General features: G+C 40.6%; 1 protein-coding gene across 6 annotated transcripts in view; it reads right to left on the reverse strand.

The window, feature by feature from the left end:
• Window positions 1–7,957: 7,957 nt before the first annotated feature.
• LOC129780578 (poly(A) polymerase type 3) overlaps window positions 7,958–20,326 on the reverse strand; it is a 31,798-nt gene continuing 19,429 nt past the window's right edge. For 5 of the 6 annotated variants that reach the window (XM_055788994.1, XM_055788995.1, XM_055788993.1 and 2 more), the window contains exon 7: window positions 7,958–9,848. The gene's annotated coding sequence lies outside the window, so the exon portion shown is untranslated. The remainder of the gene's footprint in view (window positions 9,849–20,326) is intronic. The other variant, XM_055788991.1, reaches the window with a different exon arrangement.

The following is a 20,326-nucleotide window of genomic DNA, read 5'->3' on the forward strand; positions in this document are numbered from 1 at the left end:
TCTATTCATTGTATCGAGTCATACTATAGCTTGTTGGAAAGGTATTTTTGCGCGCTATAATATAGTCATTGACCGTGTTTTGTTTGGTTAAGTCGTTCGTGAGTTATAGTGTCGCAAATATGGAGCAAAATAAAGAGAAAATCCGACATATTTTACAGTACTACTATGACAAAGGCAAAAATGCATCTCAAGCTGCCAATAAAATTTGTGCAGTTTATGGACCCGATACAGTTTCCATTTCCACCGCACAACGATGGTTTCAACGTTTTCGTTCTGGTGTAGAGGTCGTCGAAGATGCGCCACGCTCCGGAAGGCCTGTCGTCGAAAATTGCGACAAAATCGCTGAATTAGCCGAGAAGGCCGGCATAGTAGCAGCCGTAGCATCGGCCAAGAGCTGGGGATAAGTCATCAAACCGTTATTAACCATTTGAAGAAGCTTGGATTCACAAAGAAGCTCGATGTATGGGTGCCACACACGTTGACGCAAAAAAACATCTTTGGCCGTATCGACGCATGTGAATCGCTGCTGAATCGCAACAAAATCGACCCGTTTCTGAAGCGGATGGTGACTGGCGATGAAAAGTGGGTCACTTACGACAACGTGAAGCGCAAACGGTCGTGGTCGAAGCCCGCTGAAGCGGCTCAGACGGTGGCCAAGCCCTCATTAACGGCCAGGAAGGTTCTGCTGTGTGTTTGGTGGGATTGTCAAGGAATAATCTATTATGAGCTGCTTCCCCAAGGCCAAACGCTCAATTCGGACCTGTACTGCCAACAACTGGACCGCTTGAAGGTAGCACTCATGAAGAAGAGGCCATCTTTGATAAACAGAGGCCGCATTGTCTTCCATCAGGACAACGCCAGGCCACACACTTCTTTGGTGACGCACCAGAAGCTCCGGAAGCTCGGATGGGAGGTTCTTTTGCATCCGCTGTATAGTCCGGACCTTGCACCAAGTGACTACCACCTGTTTTTGTCCATGGCGAACGAGCTAGGCAGTCAGAAGTTAGCCACAAAAGAAGCCTGTGAAAATTGGTTATCCGAGTTTTTTGCCAATAAGGAAGCGAGCTTCTATAACAGGGGTATTATGAAGTTGGCATCTCGTTGGGAACAAGTCATCGAACAACACGGCGCATATTTGACTTAAAACAGATGATTGTAACTAATTTTATGAACAAATGAAAATTCAAAAAAAATACCGCAGGACTTTTTTGACAGCCTAATATTTCGAACGACTTCATTAAATTCCATTCTGTATTCCGTTCGAGTTGTTTTTGCATTTCGTTCGATCTGTTTCTCTTCGAACATTGAATGGGCAAAACGTTCGGAATAGGGAATGCGAAATTATAACTCGAACCAAATGGCAATCCGTCGGAACACAGAATAGGGCTGACTATAAAAATGCTAGACAATAACGAAAAAAGCTATATTTTATAGAAAATGGGGTAATTTCAGCATTTTCAGTTGTAACAGAGCCGGATTTAATCGTGTATCTTTTCGAAGTAAGAGTATTTCTTTTATTCCACTGTTCAGCTCGATCGTACAGCGGGAGAGTTGATATGAGATGGCCAAAACGGTTCATTTGTGTGAGCGGTTCAGAGCCATGTGTTCTATGAAACGAACCGGCTCATTCGAGCGGCTCTTTTCATGAAGCGATTCATTTGGATATGTAAAAGGAAGACGTAGAAAATAAAACTTAAAACAGTAATTAGCGCAGAGAATAGCAAAAATATTGCTTCATTATAATTACATTTCCATCATAAGTCCGCATCAAAAATGCAATATGTTGCATGACAAATCTACAAAAAAAAACATGAAAGCCCGATGCACAGCATAAACGCATACAAACGAAGATGAAATAACACACAAATCGATTTCTACCAATCGCGAATATCGCGAATAAATCCATTTAGTATTTAAAAGATTCTAAATGTTTTTCATTCTCCTAGCAAGCTGTTTCCAAATGGTATTTTTCAAGACTAAAGTTCGTGTGTATCCTGGTTGCTCAACTTCTCGTGGCCTCCTTCAGCCATTCCAGTCAATTGTCAGAACCATGTACTGCAAAAGTGTCTATAATTAAGACCTCTATAACTCAACGCACTTTCTCAGCGAGAGGCTATTTTTATATACCAACCAGCTGCACGTGAATTGGTCGTAAATTGATTCGAATGCGCAGAACACAAACTGCAACATTTGAACAGACACCGTTTAGAGGCGAATGAACTGCAAAGTTTAAAGCCTCTTAAAAACAAAGAAACAAACAAACAGACACCATGGAAAGAGCAATTGGAGCCCTGGGTTGCCATAATAAAATCTGTGGTTTTGGTATCAAAAAATCTTTATCTGAGTTTTTTCTCAGAAAATCTGTATTGATTCTTTGCGGTAGTTTGTCTGCTCTCAGCCACCAAAGCAAAGAAGTATACTAATATTATAATTTACGCAACCATGTATCAGTTCACACTTTTTCTAAACGAATTTTAATGTGTTGTGAACTTTTTTTTCCAATTCATTTATTTGTAAGGCTCAATCGCATAAGCTTTGTGGAGCCGCTAATTCAAGGATTGTTTATACAAAGTTTCAACTAATTGCTATGTTTAGTAGGATTCGACCGAATACTCGCGGTTTACGCGAGGTTAAAAGGGCAACAACTTTTGTGGGACGGGTCAGGTTAGGGATATGGATATGAGGTATCGTTGTCTCAACCGAGAGTTACCGCACACACTGTAGCATTGTGCATAATGACCAGGGATAGCATCTGGTGTTCGACTATCTGTCGAGGGTGGGCGACGGTGAGATGCGGGGACAAGACAAACAAACTAATAAAGAAAAAGAAAAACACAAAAACATTAAATATTTATACTAGACCGTTTCACAAACATATAGAGTTGTGAACTTATTCACGAACCAAAACGATGCTACTATGAATAATAAATTAAGGTACTCAATATAAACAAAAGTTGTCACCCATGCTTGAGGAAAGGATTAATGGAAAACTCCATGTATTGCGGCACTGTGTAGATATGAATAGCATTGTTTTGTATGTTCAAACAGAAAGATAAAAGACTAAAGACGGCAAATTAATTATTTTTATGATACATGCGATAGATATCACACGAAGAAGAATTATAGCAAATATTTTTAGATATAAACATAAAAACATTGTTTAGTAAATATTTATCAGAAGTTGACAAAAAATAAAGGAATCTTGTTCATCTTTCATGATTTAACAAAGTTCTAAATCTCTGCTTTTTCAAGTAAAAATAATTGCGACCAGTACTTAAACCAGTATTCAATATGACCGCAAAGGTTTTAATTTTCAATTTTGAAGCAAAATTGCAAGCCTTAGTATCATTGGTTGGCATTGTTATTATGAATTTGACGATGTTGAATTCCACGTAAAATTACGCATTCACTGTGCTATAGTAGAAAAATGATAAACAGTGTTTTTTTATTTATTTATTGTACAGATAGCCGATGACGCAAACTTTTGCATCTTTTCGCTTTAGATTGAACATGACAAAGCAGTATTACACGCTACATTTGAATACCAAAATGACTCTCATTTAGACTGATTCGAATGCTGTATGAATCAAAATGGTGAGTTGGGGAAAAATATTATTGAGATCAAATCATAACTAATATTGGATCGGTTATTCTGAAAAATCTGTAAATCTATAATCTGTATCTACAGATTCTTGGTTTCGAAAAGTCTGAGAAATCTGTATAAATACAGATTATTCTGTAGATATGGTAACCCTGTTGGAGCCTCGCTCGACGGCAACTTGTTGAAAAGACCAGAGCGTAAAAACAGACCGCTCACAATTGCTATCGCATAGTATTGCTCTTGCCAGCGAGCACTCAATATCGAATCGCAGTGGGATTTTGTTTGTAGCTTCAAATTTATTTTTCACAATCTAGCCTTTGTCCTGATTTTCATGAGAAATTTAATTTTGTTGCAGAATCAGAATTATTTCCAGTATATTATGTTTTTGAGTAAAACCTTTTTTATTGAAGACCAAAGTTTTGTGAGCATATATAGAGTAGTAGGGGAACCGCGGGTAAGACAGTCAATGGGGATATAATGAACAGGTGGTATAGTTGCATTATGGATTTCAAATTTCTGCCCCTTCTACATGCTATTCTCTAATATTTAAACCATACTATGACAATGAATACTGATCAAAAGTGGAATAGAGAAATAAAAACCGAAAATCAAACATGATTCCGCGTGTGGATGTAATTTTTGCGACTTCGATACTAAGCATTTTGAGTGGTTTAATTGCAAAATTGAATTCGTATATGGCTATATTTCGGTTTGTGAGCTGACAGAGAAGCGATATTAGGTATATACAGAAAAGTAAAATTCATTCGTAAGTGGTAAATTTAAATCATTGAAATAATTGCCCTGGTTGGGTTGAAATGGACAGGCACATCCATAATCACATCCAATGCATGATGGAAAGTGAAAGAAAGAATATTCGACTCTTTTTTATATTGCTTTCTCTGTTTGTTCTATTTCAGTTACTGAACACACAAACACTGAAAGAGAGCGAAGTTATTCCTCTCGCGAGCGACAAACTTCTACCTCTACACTTCTACAAACTTCTGATCGAAATTTGACGCTTTATTTAACATACTTAAAATTATCCAATTTAAGTCAAATATGCGCCGTTTTGTTCGCAAACTTGTTGCCATTTAGAAGGCAACTTCATTATTCCCCCCTTATAACCCCCTCCCCCCCCCACCACTTCTTATTTGCAAAAAACTCAGACAGCCAGTTTTCGCAAGCCTCTTTTGAGGCTTGAGGCGACGATTGGCCTACCAGTACGGGGTGTATCTCCGACAGCCACTACACCAGAACGAAATCGATCAAACCAACGCTGTGCTGTGCGAATCGTTACAGTATCGGGTCCATAAACTACACGAATTTATTCGGCCGCCTTCGTTGCAGTTTTACCTCGCAGGTAGTAAAAACGTAAAATATGGCGAATTTCTTGCTTGGTGGACTCCATCTTTGACGCGCTATAACTTGAGACTGAAAAGTACAATCACAACACTGTCAAAACGACACCTGTAGCACAGATTCGTCGTCTTTAAATAGCCGTATAGTATGACCCGATGCGATAAGTACAACACAAGATATGTTTAAGTGTTGTCATGTATTGACAATATACGACATTTCTTTTTCCCCCACCCAATATATTAATAGCCTGTCCATATTCCCCCAACTGCATGTCCATTATAAAGGGTGTGTCACATCAAATTGCATCACGGAAAAAACGCTGTAGAAATTTAATTTTTAGGAATTATATCTTCAGCTTTCGCTTATAATCAGATAAGAGTGTATAGATCACGTTGGCCATGCTTCACTGTCAATTTTTTCGTAAATTTGGAAAAATGTCGTCGAACGAAAACGAGCGTCGTGAATTAATCCTGCGCACTCATTTCGAGAATCCGGAGTTGTCACATCGGGACATCGGTAAGATGCTGGGAATCGTCCAATCCACGGTCAGCAGAGTACTAAAACGATACTTCGAAAACCTAACCGTCGACCGGAAGGTGAAGAACGGCAAAAATGGATGCTCCGTCAGTGAAAAAGATCACAAGCGCGTAGTTAAGCAGTTTAGACGTGATCCGAGAAGTTCGGTCCGGGATGTCGCCAATAAGCTGAATTTGTCAACTTCATTCGTCCAGCGGACCAAGCAGCGGGAGGGCCTGCGTACATATAAGGTTCAGAAGGCTCCTAACCGCGACGAAAGGCAAAACATGGTGGGGAAGACGCGAGCCCGGAAGCTGTACACCGAAATGCTGACGAAGCCGCATTGCCTGGTAATGGACGACGAAACCTACGTCAAAGCGGACTTTCGTCAGCTGCCGGGCCTGTTGTTCTTCTCCGCAGAGGACAAATTCAGCGTTCCAGAGGAGATTCGCAAGCAGAAACTATCCAAGTTTGCCAAAAAGTACATGGTTTGGCAAGCGATCTGCTCTTGCGGAAAGCGGAGCGCCCCCTTCGTGATGACCGGCACGGTAAACGGGCAGGTTTACCTTAAGGAGTGCCTACAGAAGCGCCTACTACCACTATTGAAGCAGCACGAGGGCCCGACCATCTTCTTGCCGGATCTCGCTTCGTGCCACTATTCAAAGGACGTGTTGGAGTGGTACGAAGCCAACGGGGTCACCTTCGTGCCAAAGGAAATGAACCCGCCCAACGCGCCAGAGCTTCGCCCAATAGAGAAATATTGGGCGATTATGAAGCAGGCCCTCTGGAAGAACCCAAAAGTTGTCAAATCGGAGGCGGACTTCAAGAGAAAATGGATTTCTGTTCAAAAAAAACTACAACCTGACGTTGTACAGAACCTTATGGACGGGGTAAAGAGGAAGGTGCGAGCATACGGGCTTGGGCTCGAAGTATGAATAAAAAGAAAATGCCAAAAGTTGTTTAATAGTTTTTATTTTACTGTCTAAAATTTTCAAAAGGATCGGTCTACTGGGTGAATTTCTACAGCGTTTTTTCCGTGATGCAATTTGATGTGACACACCCTTTATCTGCATCGATAAAAATCTTCCACTTTTCGGCTTGTTTGAATTTCAGTAAAAAATATGAAAAAACACATTTCTATAGAACATTTGGCCAAATACTTCGAAAACCAGTATATTGAACTGTAATAAACTGCTTTTAAGTTTTGGAAAACATGAGTTTCCAAAGATACAATTGCAGTTCTTCTTAACAAGTCCGTCTTACCCCCATTTCCCTTCTTCCACGAGATCTTTCAACTATTTTCATTTAGAGATTTTGTTCCACTGGCCACGATGAAGTTTTTGTGTTGCCCGACACACAGAAGCCGAAGACGCCAAAGTCTAGGAAAGCAGCAGCGGCACCGAAAAAAGCTACCGCTGCCAAAAAGTAAACAACTGCTACACCCAACTAAAACATCACATCACGCTGCAGATTCCGCACAACACGAGAAATCAAATCCAGTCCTTTGCCTTGAAACGAAAGAGTTTAATTTATTGTTTTCCACTTACTATAAAAATTACATAAAATTACATGAATACTGTTTACTTTTGCTTTTTCTTTGACCAGGTGCAACTAACAGGGAACCGTCGTATCACGGCTAGAGATGTCAAAAATTTTCGTTCAATTGATTATTATGGAATAATTGTTGGGGCATCATACAATAATCGATTCATTCGAGTTATTGTCTTCAAGTATTCGATTAATCGAGCGAATATTTGTTGAACATTTCCAAAATCAGCATGCGACAGATATTCTAACGAAATCCTACGTCAAATATGCGGACGTGTCTCGGACACAACCCTCCTGTGACATTTTCAAGCAGAAATACATGCTATTTTAACATGTACAAATATTTGTTTGGCTAGAAAATACAGGTATGCGAATAACTCAGCCTGATTCTACGCGGCGTGTGAGGTGAGATGACAATTGTCACGTATATCACGCGATTCCACCAGGCGTATGCCGTGAGAAATCTCACTTGAATGAACTCTCACCTTATTCCCGCTCTCAAATCTGCGTGACGATTGTCACATGCATAAAAAGCAAATGAAGAATGGAAGAGAAATAATAATAGAGGCGAATGAACTGAAAAGTTTAAACACTCTTAAAGCCAAAAAGAAGAAGAAGAAGAAGAAGAGAAATAATAAGCGTCGTTTTTAGTTTTAAAGAATCGATAGTAATGGTATTGTATGTATCAATAAAATTAATTTATCTTCAATTTTCACAGTGCGAGTGACGAATTGCAAGTATTTTGAATTTCTTGTGAAAGGGGTAGTAAATCTGTAATCACTCGATCGGACAAATAAGCACTCCGGAAATATTTCCATTACCGTTCCGTTCCTATCATTCCGTCACTATCTAAAGACCAAGGATTATTTCTTTCGGTACATAGGTAACATTTGGAGGAGATAACAAACATAAGTGAAATGAAACATCCCTTCCTTTCTTTCTGTCGAAACGTGGATAAATATACCTTTATTGAAACTCTCTCCGAAATGTTGCGTCACGTTACATGGAATCTTACATAGGTATCAATGTCAAATCACCTCTGCTCCTCCTGACCATAGCCTTCTTCTATCCATCCTAACATTGGTTTCCAGAAATGGGTCCAAACGAGACGATTCCTGTTTTGTTTCATTTTTTTTCATTACTTATTTTTTTTTCGGCGATCTTCTCGACTGTAACTCGTTCTGGAGACCTTCTTCCCTTCCGTTCCTTTCCAGTTTTTGTTATTCATGAAAATGCGTAACAATCAATATCCCGTAGAATTTCGAATAACTTTTATACGTTTATAGTTCAATCAATGTAGTATTTATCAATGCTGCCCACGTCCGCCAATTCTTCATAGAATGTATTTATCTTTTTGTTTCTGTTCACTATAATGTTTGAATGAATATCTGAACGACAAGAAAGTAATATTCGTTTATCGTAAATGTTTCCGTTTTATGTTTGTTTTTTTTTCATATATTTCAGTATTCATACGATAGATCTTCATAAATTTCTATTCCGCTGTGTTCATTCATATAGTTATATTCTCTCAGTGTTTCTCTCAATTCGAAACTGTCTGGATGTTATTTTATAAAAATAAAATCCCGGTTTGCTTAAAATGATGCTCGCATCGTCCTCGACCTCGGGCACCTCATCATCAAAATATGTTCCGCATGGTTTTGTTCTGGTACTTAAGTAAATCAGCATAAGTTTAATTACAGAACAGTGTTGTAATCATCTTATCTCTCGTGAAACTTTCATCAATCTATCGACCATATCAGTACTAATAGTACATAACATAGCTCATATAATGCTTGCCTAGCTTATGCAAAATTATTCAATTTAAGAAAGACTGCTTTTATCTATATACAGATGATAAAATGTTGCGTAAAATATCTTCTAGTTTTTTTTTTGTATCTTCCCCCAATTCAAGTGGAAACAATTCACATCAATTATTTTTTATGCTTTTCTTCTCTGCTCTCATATTTTTTTCTTTCTCGATAAATTAATCTTCCTCGAGAGGTAAATTTTGCTAGTCAAAAACTACAAGATTACCCGCGTTAAAGAGTCTAAACACCGAACATTTTCATAGTGAAGCTAAAAATTAAATTTCTTTTCCCATTACCGCGTCTCGTGTGTTTTCAATGCCGATTGCACCTTTTTAATCGTACAAAATAACTGTGGAATTGTACTGGGAACCTACCTTGTTTCTGATTGAAAATAAATCTTGGAAACAAAAAAAAACGTTAAATGAATCTTCTGTTTTCCTGCAAAAAGTAATAATTACGGAAATAGAAGCGTTTTGTTGGATTTGAGATAATAACCTCGTGGTTCGTATATAAATAAGAGTAGCATATAAGTCTTTAACGCATAGCCAAATGAACTCTCTAGCATATTTGTGTTTTGCGTAGTTTTAAAGTTGTGTGTTTATGCTTTTACTATGTACAGGGTGGTGTTGTTTAGCCTAGTGTATAGCTAGAAGTGTTTACGATATCTTTTTATCTTTGAACAATGAATTCTCTTGTTATGTTTCGTTTCTCCCCAGATCGTCTGCTAGTTTCGTCAACAACTATGTTAGAATAATCATCATTTTGCCTTGTTCCCTTTCTCTGCAAGTACCTGTGTGTTGTTGTGTCTACACTATTATACTAAGATTTATCTTCTCTTACCTTTCGTGAGGGTGGAACAAAGAACGCCGAGGAAAAATGTGATACAGTTGGAAAGCTGTAAAGGCGATATAAAATAATTACAAGGGAACACATATTTGCCTCCCTTTCTCTTCTTTGTGGTTTTGGATGTGTGTGTTTGTGTTGTCGGCGTGAATCCGCTCAATGAAGTTATGATGCTGAAATGAAAGTAAAAGAAAATTGTATTACAATAAACAGGAAGCAGTGAATGAATATGTATTGTAATTTCGCAATTAAGGGGTGTTTCACATCAAATTGCATCACGGAAAAAACGCTGTAGAAATTTAATTTTTAGGAATTATATCTTCAGCTTTCGCTTATAAGAGTGTATAGATCACGTTGGCCATGCTTCACTGTCAATTTTTCGTAAATTTGGAAAAATGTCGTCGAACGAAAAAGAGCGTCGTGAATTAATCCTGTGCACTCATTTCGAGAATCCGGAGTTGTCACATCGGGACATGGGTAAGATGCTGGGAATCGTCCAATCCACGGTCAGCAGAGTAATAAAACAATACTTCGAGAACCTAACCATCCACCGGAAGGTGAAGAACGGCAAAAATGGATGCTCCGTCAGTGAAAAAGATCACAAGCGCGTAGTTAAGCAGTTTAGACGTGATCCGAGAAGTTCGGTCCGGGATGTCGCCAATAAGCTGAATTTGTCAAGTTCATTCGTCCAGCGGACCAAGCAGCGGGAGGGCCTGCGTACATACAAGGTTCAGAAGGCTCCTAACCGCGACGAAAGGCAAAACATGGTGGGGAAGATGCGAGCCCGAAAGCTGTACACCGAAATGCTGACGAAGCCGCATTGCCTGGTAATGGACGACGAAACCTACGTCAAAGCGGACTTTCGTAAGCTGCCAGGCCTGTTGTTCTTCTCCGCAGAGGACAAATTCAGCGTTCCGGAGGAGATTCGCAAGCAGAAACTATCCAAGTTTGCCAAAAAGTACATGGTGTGGCAAGCGATCTGCTTTTGCGGAAAGCGGAGCGCCCCCTTTGTGATGACCGGCACGGTAAACGGGCAGGTTTACCTTAAGGAGTGCCTACAGAAGCGCTTACTACCACTATTGAAGCAGCACGAGGGCCCGACCATCTTCTGGCCGGATCTCGCTTCGTGCCACTATTCAAAGGACGTGTTGGAGTGGTACGAAGCCAACGGGGTCACCTTCGTGCCAAAGGAAATGAACCCGCCCAACGCGCCGGAGCTTCGCCCAATAGAGAAATATTGGGCGATTATGAAGCAGGCCCTCCGGAAGAACCCAAAAATTGTCAAATCGGAGACGGACTTCAAGAGAAAATGGATTTCTGTTCAAAAAAAACTACAACCTGACGTTGTACAGAACCTTAGGGACGGGGTAAAGGGGAAGGTGCGAGCATACGGGCTTGGGCTCGAAGTATGAATAAAAAGAAAATGCCAAAAGTTGTTTAATAGTTTTTATTTTACTGTCTAAAATTTTCAAAAGGATCGGTCTACTGGGCGAATTTCTACAGCGTTTTTTCCGTGATGCAATTTGATGTGACACACCCTTTACCAATCCAACATCAAGGTTTCGCGTTGAAGTGTCAATAAATATTCCTTGAACTCCTTAATCACGTAAAACCTAGTTTCATGTATTCAGTTTCTTCTAAAATATTCTACGACACTTCTGAACGGTAACATACGTGAGCTAGAAAGGGATCATTGGTTTTGCATGAAATTTACCCAATCCTCAACATTATACCTATTTCATATGAAAGCTGTATTATGAGTCGTGGCCGGAATAAATCGCAATCGGAATAAAGTCCCCATTTAACGAGGATAAAGAATCGAGGCGGCCCAAACCGCCAATATGACTCCGCCTTTGAAAGGAAAATAAGAATATTCGGGACAATATGGGAATTACGAATAAATTACCTTCAATATTCAACCAAGGGTCTACACTCACAGGTATGAATCTGATCGATTATCAAGATTCTTCCAAATTGTGAGGATATAAAAAGAATGCATATAATAATGAACCCTACAATATTCCAGAAACTATGAAAGATAGAAAGTTGATGTCTTCGACCAAAGTTCACATTTTAATGAGATCTAAAATTTTGTCTAGTGTGTTCGATATCCTTTTTTTTTCCAAAATATATATTTTATTAAGACACATGTGGCGTTAGCCTGACGGGGCCGGGAGTCCAATATTTTGACAATTTTTGTCTTACAACCAGTGTTGCAAAATCTCACACTCACTTTAATGACAGCGTAAGATATTGAGATAACATCAAAATCAATCACCAATGTCCCTGCAGTTCATGACAAATGAACCAAACTTAATTACATGCAACCGACACTCCGTCACGTGGAACATTTGGTTTTTGCATTATTCCCCACACTCATTCGTTCCACTGTCTCACTGAGAATTTACGCCCGAAATTTTCATACGCATCTTCGATCAGCTGACAGTGGAAGGGAACAAAATTCCATACAAGGAAATATCATCTCACTGACACCGCGTCAGACGTATAAACGCTTGTTCGTGTGTATGTTTTCCTGGTATGTTTCTAGCCCGGTTCCATTTTTGTGCCGCTTATTGCACACACATCGATGGGCAACGGCACATTTGAGTGCTGAGTTTATGGGTGTATGACCAACGAAAATTTCACCAGGACGCAATGAAAGGTGATATTTTCGGCTTGAGCATTCACTGACATCGAGAATGAACTGATATTTCTGTTGATGGAACGAAAACTATATCAAAACAAACGAGATGGTGAGCCAGCGGTCATAGGCACAGCGGCACTGCAATAGAAAGAAGTGAAGAGTGTCGGTAGAGATATTTTGCACTGATATAAATTGCTTTTCGATTTCAACATGTTCTTTCGAAATTTTGCATCCTTGCTTACAACTATGTTAGTAAAGGATGTGTCACATCAAATTGCATCACGGAAAAAACGCTGTAGAAATTTATTTTTTAGGAATTATATCTTCAGCTCTCGCTTATAATCAGATAAGAGTGTATAGATCACGTTGGCCATGCTTCACTGTCAATTTTTCGTAAATTTGGAAAAATGTCGTCGAACGAAAAAGAGCGTTGTGAATTAATCCTGTGCACTCATTTCGAGAATCCGGAGTTGTCACATCGGGACACCGGTAAGATGCTGGGAATCGTCCAATCCACGGTCAGCAGAGTACTAAAACGATACTTCGAGAACCTAACCATCGACCGGAAGGTGAGGACGGCAAAAATGGATGCTCCGTCAGTGAAAAAGATCACAAGCGCGTAGTTAAGCAGTTTAGACGTGATCCGAGAAGTTCGGTCCGGGATGTCGCCAATAAGCTGAATTTGTCAAGTTCATTCGTCCAGCGGACCAAGCAGCGGGAGGGCCTGCGTACATACAAGGTTCAGAAGGCTCCTAATCGCGACGAAAGGCAAAACATGGTGGGGAAGACGCGAGCCCGGAAGCTGTACACCGAAATGCTAACGAAGCCAGCATTGCCTGGTAATTACCAGCATTGCCTGGTAATGGACGACGAAACCTACGTCAAAGCGGACTTTCGTCAGCTGCCGGGCCTGTTGTTCTTCTCCGCAGAGGACAAATTCAGCGTTCCGGAGGAGATTCGCAAGCAGAAACTATCCATGTTTGCCAAAAAGTACATGGTGTGGCAAGCGATCTGCTCTTTCGGAAAGCGGAGCGCCCCCTTTGTGATGACCGGCACGGTAAACGGGCAGGTTTACCTTAAGGAGTGCCTACAGAAGCGCTTACTACCACTATTGAAGCAGCACGAGGGCCCGACCATCTTCTGGCCGGATCTCGCTTCGTGCCACTATTCAAAGGACGTGTTGGAGTGGTACGAAGCCAACGGGGTCACCTTCGTGCCAAAGGAAATGAACCCGCCCAACGCGCCGGAGCTTCGCCCAATAGAGAAATATTGGGCGATTATGAAGCAGGCCCTCCGGAAGAACCCAAAAGTTGTCAAATCGGAGGCCGACTTCAAGAGAAAATGGATTTCTGTTCAAAAAACACTACAACCTGACGTTGTACAGAACCTTATGGACGGGGTAAAGAGGAAGGTGCGAGCATACGGGCTTGGGCTCGAAGTATGAATAAAAAGAAAATGCCAAAAGTTGTTTAATAGTTTTTATTTTACTGTCTAAAATTTTCAAAAGGATCGGTCTATTGGTCTACTTTCTACAGCGTTTTTTCCGTGATGCAATTTGATGTGACACACCCTTTAATATGTAACCGATTACTCGCGGTTGGCTCGAGGCTAGTATTACAAAGATCTCATAATTGGGATGTTGCAGTCTCCAGTACTATGTATGTGTGGCCGGCACGGGATACTTCCTATTGGGGTGTAACTGACCATTGATCAGCTACGCCCCCCTAGTCTGTACTTCATATTAATCGTGGTGCGTCTCTCTTGACTCGAGGAATCCAGGGTAGAATGGTCACTGGGCGGTACAATCTTCAGCTCGTGTAGAGTTGCCATGAGCGGTACAACCTTTGGCTCTTATTGAATGATCAGTGGCCTGCACAATCTTCGACCTGTGTATCTGTAAAGAGTATGTGTATGTATTGCCGCGACTGAGTAAAAGTTTATCAATTGGATAGGAGGGATATGATACAGGGATACAACGGAGGAAACATCATCAAACGTTTCTGATGAAAAGGTATAGATGAAGCAGAAGATCAGGATCACGACTACCTAAGATATCTCGGACGGGGATATCCGATTGTCTGCCTAGTGCCCTCAATGCTCTGGAAAGCTGAGAGCGGGCAGCATGGAACCGGATACACGACCAGACAACACGCTCGATGTCGTGGTAGCCATCACCACAATCACAAAGATTGTTTGCTGCGAGCCCAATGCGATAAAGATGCGCGTTTAGGTTGTAGTGATTGGACATAAGCCGAGTTATCACGCGAATGAAATCACGACCTACATTCAATCCCTTGAACCATGCACTCGTCGAGACCTTAGGGATAATCGTGTGTAACCAACGACCGAACTCATCTTCACTCCACATGCGCTGCCAACTTACGAGCGTGTGCTGACGAGGAATGTGGAAAAGATCATTATAAGCAATTTGCCTTTCAAAAAGTGTGCCTTCTGATGCGCCTAGCGAGTCCGCTTTCTCATTCCCCGGAATCGAGCAATGAGAGGGAACCCATGCTAAGGTAATCTAGAATAATTTTTCGACCAAAGCACTCAAAAGATGTCTTATTCTTGTTAGGAAATAAGATGAGCGTTTATCAACTTTCATTGAGCGGATTGCCTCTATTGAACTGAGACTGTCTGGAAAAATAAAATAATGGTCGATGGGCAATGTTTCAATGATCCCTAGTGCGTAGTATATCGCACCCAGTTCAGCAACATACACGGAACAAGGATCTTTGAGTTTGAAAGAGACACTGGAATTTTCATTGAAGATGCCGAAGCCAGTGGATCCGTTTATGAATGAACCATCAGTAAAGAACATTCTATCAGATCTAACTTTCCCATATTTTTCCGAGAATATGGACGGAATAACATTGGATCGTAGATGATCTTGGATTCCATGGATTTTTTGTCTCATGGACAGATCAAAATTGACAGAGGAATTGCAAAAGTATGGGAAGCAAACTTGGTTGGAGATGCCTGGTGAAGGGTGCACGTCGTGGGTAAGGTACTCATGGTATAAAGACATAAAACTTGACTGAGGAATCAGTTGGAGTAGATTTTCGAAGTTATCAATCACCAATGGATTCATGATCTTGCAACGGATGAGAAATCTGTAGGATAATTCTGTGAACCGAAGAGTAAGCGGGGGTACTCCTGCCAAAACTTCGAGACTCATCGTATGTGTCGAATGCAAACACCCCATTGCTATACGCAAGCAACGATATTGTATTCTCTCCAGCTTGAGAATATGAATCCTGGCAGCTGATCGGAAGCAAAAACTGCCATATTCTAACACTGATAATATCGTAGTTTTGTACAGCTGAATGAGGTCTCCTGGATGGGCGCCCCACCATGTTCCGGTTATTGTTTGGAGAAAATTGATTCATTGCTGGCATTTCTGTTTCAAATACGCAATGTGTCTCCCCCAGGTACACTTAAAATCAAAATATACACCCAGGTATTTGAAAACCATAAAGTGTTGGATCGTTTTGCCGGATAGTTGAAGCTGGAATTAGGCGGGTTCGTGCTTCCTAGAAAAAAACGACCATTTCAGTTTTCTCCGTAGAGAATTCGATACCCAGTTTGAGGGCCCACGTGAACAGATTGTTCAGGGTATCTTGCAACGACTTTCGCAGAACGACGGGATTAGTACCCGTGATGGAAATAACTCCATCGTCTGCAAATTGTCTCAGCGTGCAGTCTCTAGTTAAACAATCATCCTTATCATTGACGTAAAAACTGTACAAGAGGGGGCTTAGGCAGGAGCCTTGTGGTAGGCCCATAAAACTATAACGAGAAGATTTCGAGCTGCCATGAGAGAAAGTCATGTGCTTTTCTGACAGTAAATTGTACAAGAAATTATTCAGAATTGATGAAAGTCCACGATTATGAAGCTTCTCTGAGAGAATTTCCATGGAAACTGAATCAAATGCCCCTTTGATATCCAGGAAAATAGAAGCCATTTGTTCTTTACGAGCAAATGCAATTTGAATTTCAGAAGATAGCAGCGCGAGACAATCATTCGTCCCTTTACCCCGGCGGAAGCCAAACTGCGTATTTGACAGCAAATTGTTCGTTTCGACCCACTTGTCCAAACGAAGTAAAATCATTTTCTTTAACAATTTACGAATAAAGGATAACATTGCAATCGGCTTATACGAGTTGTGATCGCAAGCCGGCTTGTTGGGTTTTCGTATGGCTATCACTCTCACTTGACTTGTTGAATAAGTTCAGCAAACGCTGTTTTGCCAAGTCGGGAAGATTCTTCAACAAGTTGAATTTAATCTTGTCCGACCCCGGAGCTGAATTGTTACATGAGAGGAGGGCAATTGAGAATTTCACCATCGAAAAATTCTCATAGTCGCATAGGAGCGGAATGTCGCGTACGACGCTTTGTGCAGGAACGGAATTGGGACAAACCTTTCATGCAAATTTGAAAATCCAACGGTCAGAGTATTCCTCACTTTCATTTGTATGGTTCCAGCCACGCATTCTCCTAGCCGTATTCCAAAGAGTGCTCATAGCGGTCTCCCTTGACAAACCATTGACGAATTTCCGCCAATATCCACGCTTTTTTGCTTTGATCAAACCTTTTAGTTTGGCTTCTAGAGCTTGGTACTTTAGAAACCATTCCACTAACCCAGTTTTCCTGATTTTTTTGAAAGCGGATGATTTTTCAAGGTAGACCTTTGAACACTCCTTGTCCCACCAAAGTGATGGAGGACGACGTCGGAAAGTGGTAGCAGGAACACGTTTCTTTTGAGCTTGAAGTGCACTTTCGTAAATCAAACTCGATATAAAGTTATACTCTTCGAGTGGAGGAAGTTAATGCATTGAAACAAGTGCTTCAGATGTTATTTCTGCAAATTTTCTCCAGTCAATATTTTTCGTAAGGTCATACGCAATATCGATTGACTCACGAGAACCTGATTCATTGGCGATCGATAAAATTATTGGCAGGTGATCACTACCGTGGGGATCTTGGATTACCTTCCACGTGCAATCCAGGGATAACGAAGAAGAGCAAAGTGATATGTCTAGCATGCTTGCCCGTGCAGGAGGGTTGGCTATTCTAGTTGCTTCCCCAGTATTCAAAACTGTCAATTTGAAGTTGTCGCACAGATCGTAAATCAAAGTGGCACGGTTGTCATCGTAGAGTGAACCCCATGCTGTTCCATGGGAGTTGAAATCACCTAAGATTAGCCGCGGCTCCGGCAATGCCTCGATGATATCAAAAAACAGATGGCGGCCAACCATAGTTCTGGGAGGAATATATATAAAGGCAATGCAGAGGTCTTCGCCATTGATTTGTGTCTGGCAAGCGACAACTTCAATGCCTGTCATCGATAGGAGAGTGACTCTATAGAAGGAGTGGCATTTTTTAATCCCCAATAGTACGCCACCAAACGAGTCATTTCGACCGAGGCGAATAATGTTGAAATCGTGGAAATTCAGCTCGTCGGCTGAAGAAAGCCATGTTTCACAGAGGGAAAATACATCACAGTTAGAGCTATAAACTAAAAATTTAAATTGATCTAGTTTAGGGATGATGCTTCTGCAATTCCACTGTATTGCAGTGGTCAATTCCTTGACCTCTTGCACTGAATCAGACATCGAGGGAAATGAACGCTGCTAAAAAGGCACATTTTTCTTTCAAGAATGTTCTCACTACCGGAAGCAAACATAATACTATGCTTTTAAGAGAGTCATTAATATTCAAAGCATTCAAAATGTTGTCCACCAGGTCAGAAAGCGCAAACAAGCCAGGTTGTGACTGTTGCTTTGACCGCGAAAAAGGAACAGACGTATTGGGTGTTGTTCCGGAAGTGCTGAGGACCCCTGGTTAGTAGAAGAACCGTGTAAACCAGGAGGTACTTGCTTCGGTCTATCTTCAGCACAATCGGTTCGAAGTTTCAATACAACTTGGGAAATTTTGTTGGGGAGTGATGGAAAAGTAGTAATTTTCCTTTTTCTGATGGCACCCTGCGATGTACCAGAACTTCCCGCGTTGGAAGCGTCAGCGACAGGCTCGTCGTTCTGCAGGAGGGAGTAAGGATTGTCCTGCGTCGTTGGCACGGAATTCTGAAGCATTTCTGCATAAGTCCGTTTTGAAAATTCCTTTAAAGAACGCTTGATTTTTTCCCCTCTTTGTATGTACAGCGGGCATTGAGAAAGATCATGGGGAGGGCCGTCGCAATGAAGACACTTGCGCTCTTTTGCGCAAGAAGTCCCATCATGACTCTCACTAAAATCTGCGCAACGCTTTTTATTGCAACAGTAGACGGCCGTGTGACCAAGTTGCTTGCAGTTGTTGCAACTCATTACCCGGGGTACAAACAATCGAACAGGTAAACGAAGCGCATCTATCGAAACGAAGTTTGGAAGGGCGGAGCCCTCAAAGGTGGCTCGAAAAGAATTTGTCGAACTGAGAACTCTCTTATTATTTATAATAGATACGGATTTCAGTTGGTCGCATGCAAGAATCTTCGCAGTTTTAAGCGAAGAGTTCTTGAAGCGACCTGACTCCATCCTTGAGTATATCATTTCGGGTCAAACTCTTTTCGGTTGATTACGCCGTCGATTACACAGAGCACGACAGGGCACGTATACGCGATACTCAATCGCAAAGAGATCGCAACGGGTTATATCATTTGCTTGGGTCCGGCTGGAGACGACAACTCGTAATTTGTCTGGCTCTATCCGAGTAATCTCGGTAACATCTGAGAAGTTTTTTGTCAGCTCTTTAGAGATGCGAATAACATTGAGGGGTTTGGATTTTCGCCTAAAGTACACAATGAATGGGCCTTTGGAGCCCTCAGGGTATACTTTTTGACGAACATCCAGTTTTTCTTCATCCTCCTCATCATCAGAAATTACGTTTTCTATTTCCTTTCTTCTTCCAATTTCTACTTCACCTTCCGGTTCTTCAGGGGGTTCCGTATCAAAGATATACGTTGGCGTCGTTGCGGGATCCTCCCCGCCTTCAGCCATAGTAATAAATTTCGTCAACTGTTCGATATGAACAGAATTTATTGGTAATAAAAAAATTAAAAAATAAATATAATAAGATAAACTTCTATTTTAGTTACAGTAGAAAATTATAGTTATTCAAACTAATTTTTATTAAATTAAATTCAAAAATGAAAAAAGTTCCAAAAAATGTTCAAGTGCAATATATATGAAGATGGTCACCCTAATGCCAACCCTTGATGATTACGTAAACACCAAGCGAAACAATGGTATTTGTTATGCACAGAAAGTGGAAGAAATAATAGAAGGGAGAAAAAAAAGAAATAAACTTCTACTTGCCGCTGCGGTGTGGCGTATGTGATGAGTATATGTGATCTGTTGAATGGATCCTCAGTGTCTCGATCGTACACCACATTTGGTTGAGATTCACCACGCTTGCAAGCGCGCCGGATGAAAAAAACACAACAGAATCGATGTGAACAAAACACCTCTTTCGGATCGACTGAAGAATGCATCCGATAAGCTTGCAAGTGAGCGAACGAATCAACCTATGTCTATGTTCGATATCTTAACTTTAAACAAAATTAGGATTATTTGTAATTTTTTCAAAGAAAACATGAAAAAAGTTGTTAGAAAGTTTTTTCCTTGTAAAAGTGCCCGACGTATAGACGACTTGTTGGAATTTGTAAGGACTATTCATATAATTTTTTGATAATTTTTAATAAATACGTTTTTGAGAAAAATTAGTTTCAATTTTTGAAATAATTTTTTTTCAGCGAATTTTTTTCGTAAAAATTAAAAAAAATGAAAATTTAAACAATTTCCTACATTTTATCTTTTGACCAAAAATTTGCAGGTATAATATTTTTTGAGTCATAAATTTTTGTAAAAAATTAAGAAGATTTTGTCGGCCCTTTTCTAAAAAGTAGTCTAATTCTTTTTTGAATATCTCAAGTATGCAAAGTTGCTTAAAAGACTCATGTGCTTACACCCACAACGTTTCACTGATATTTGAAATGGTGCTGCCAATGGCCA

This window comes from Toxorhynchites rutilus, chromosome 3 (genome assembly GCF_029784135.1).
Source record: "Toxorhynchites rutilus septentrionalis strain SRP chromosome 3, ASM2978413v1, whole genome shotgun sequence".
Classification (NCBI taxonomy): Eukaryota; Metazoa; Arthropoda; class Insecta; order Diptera; family Culicidae; genus Toxorhynchites; species Toxorhynchites rutilus.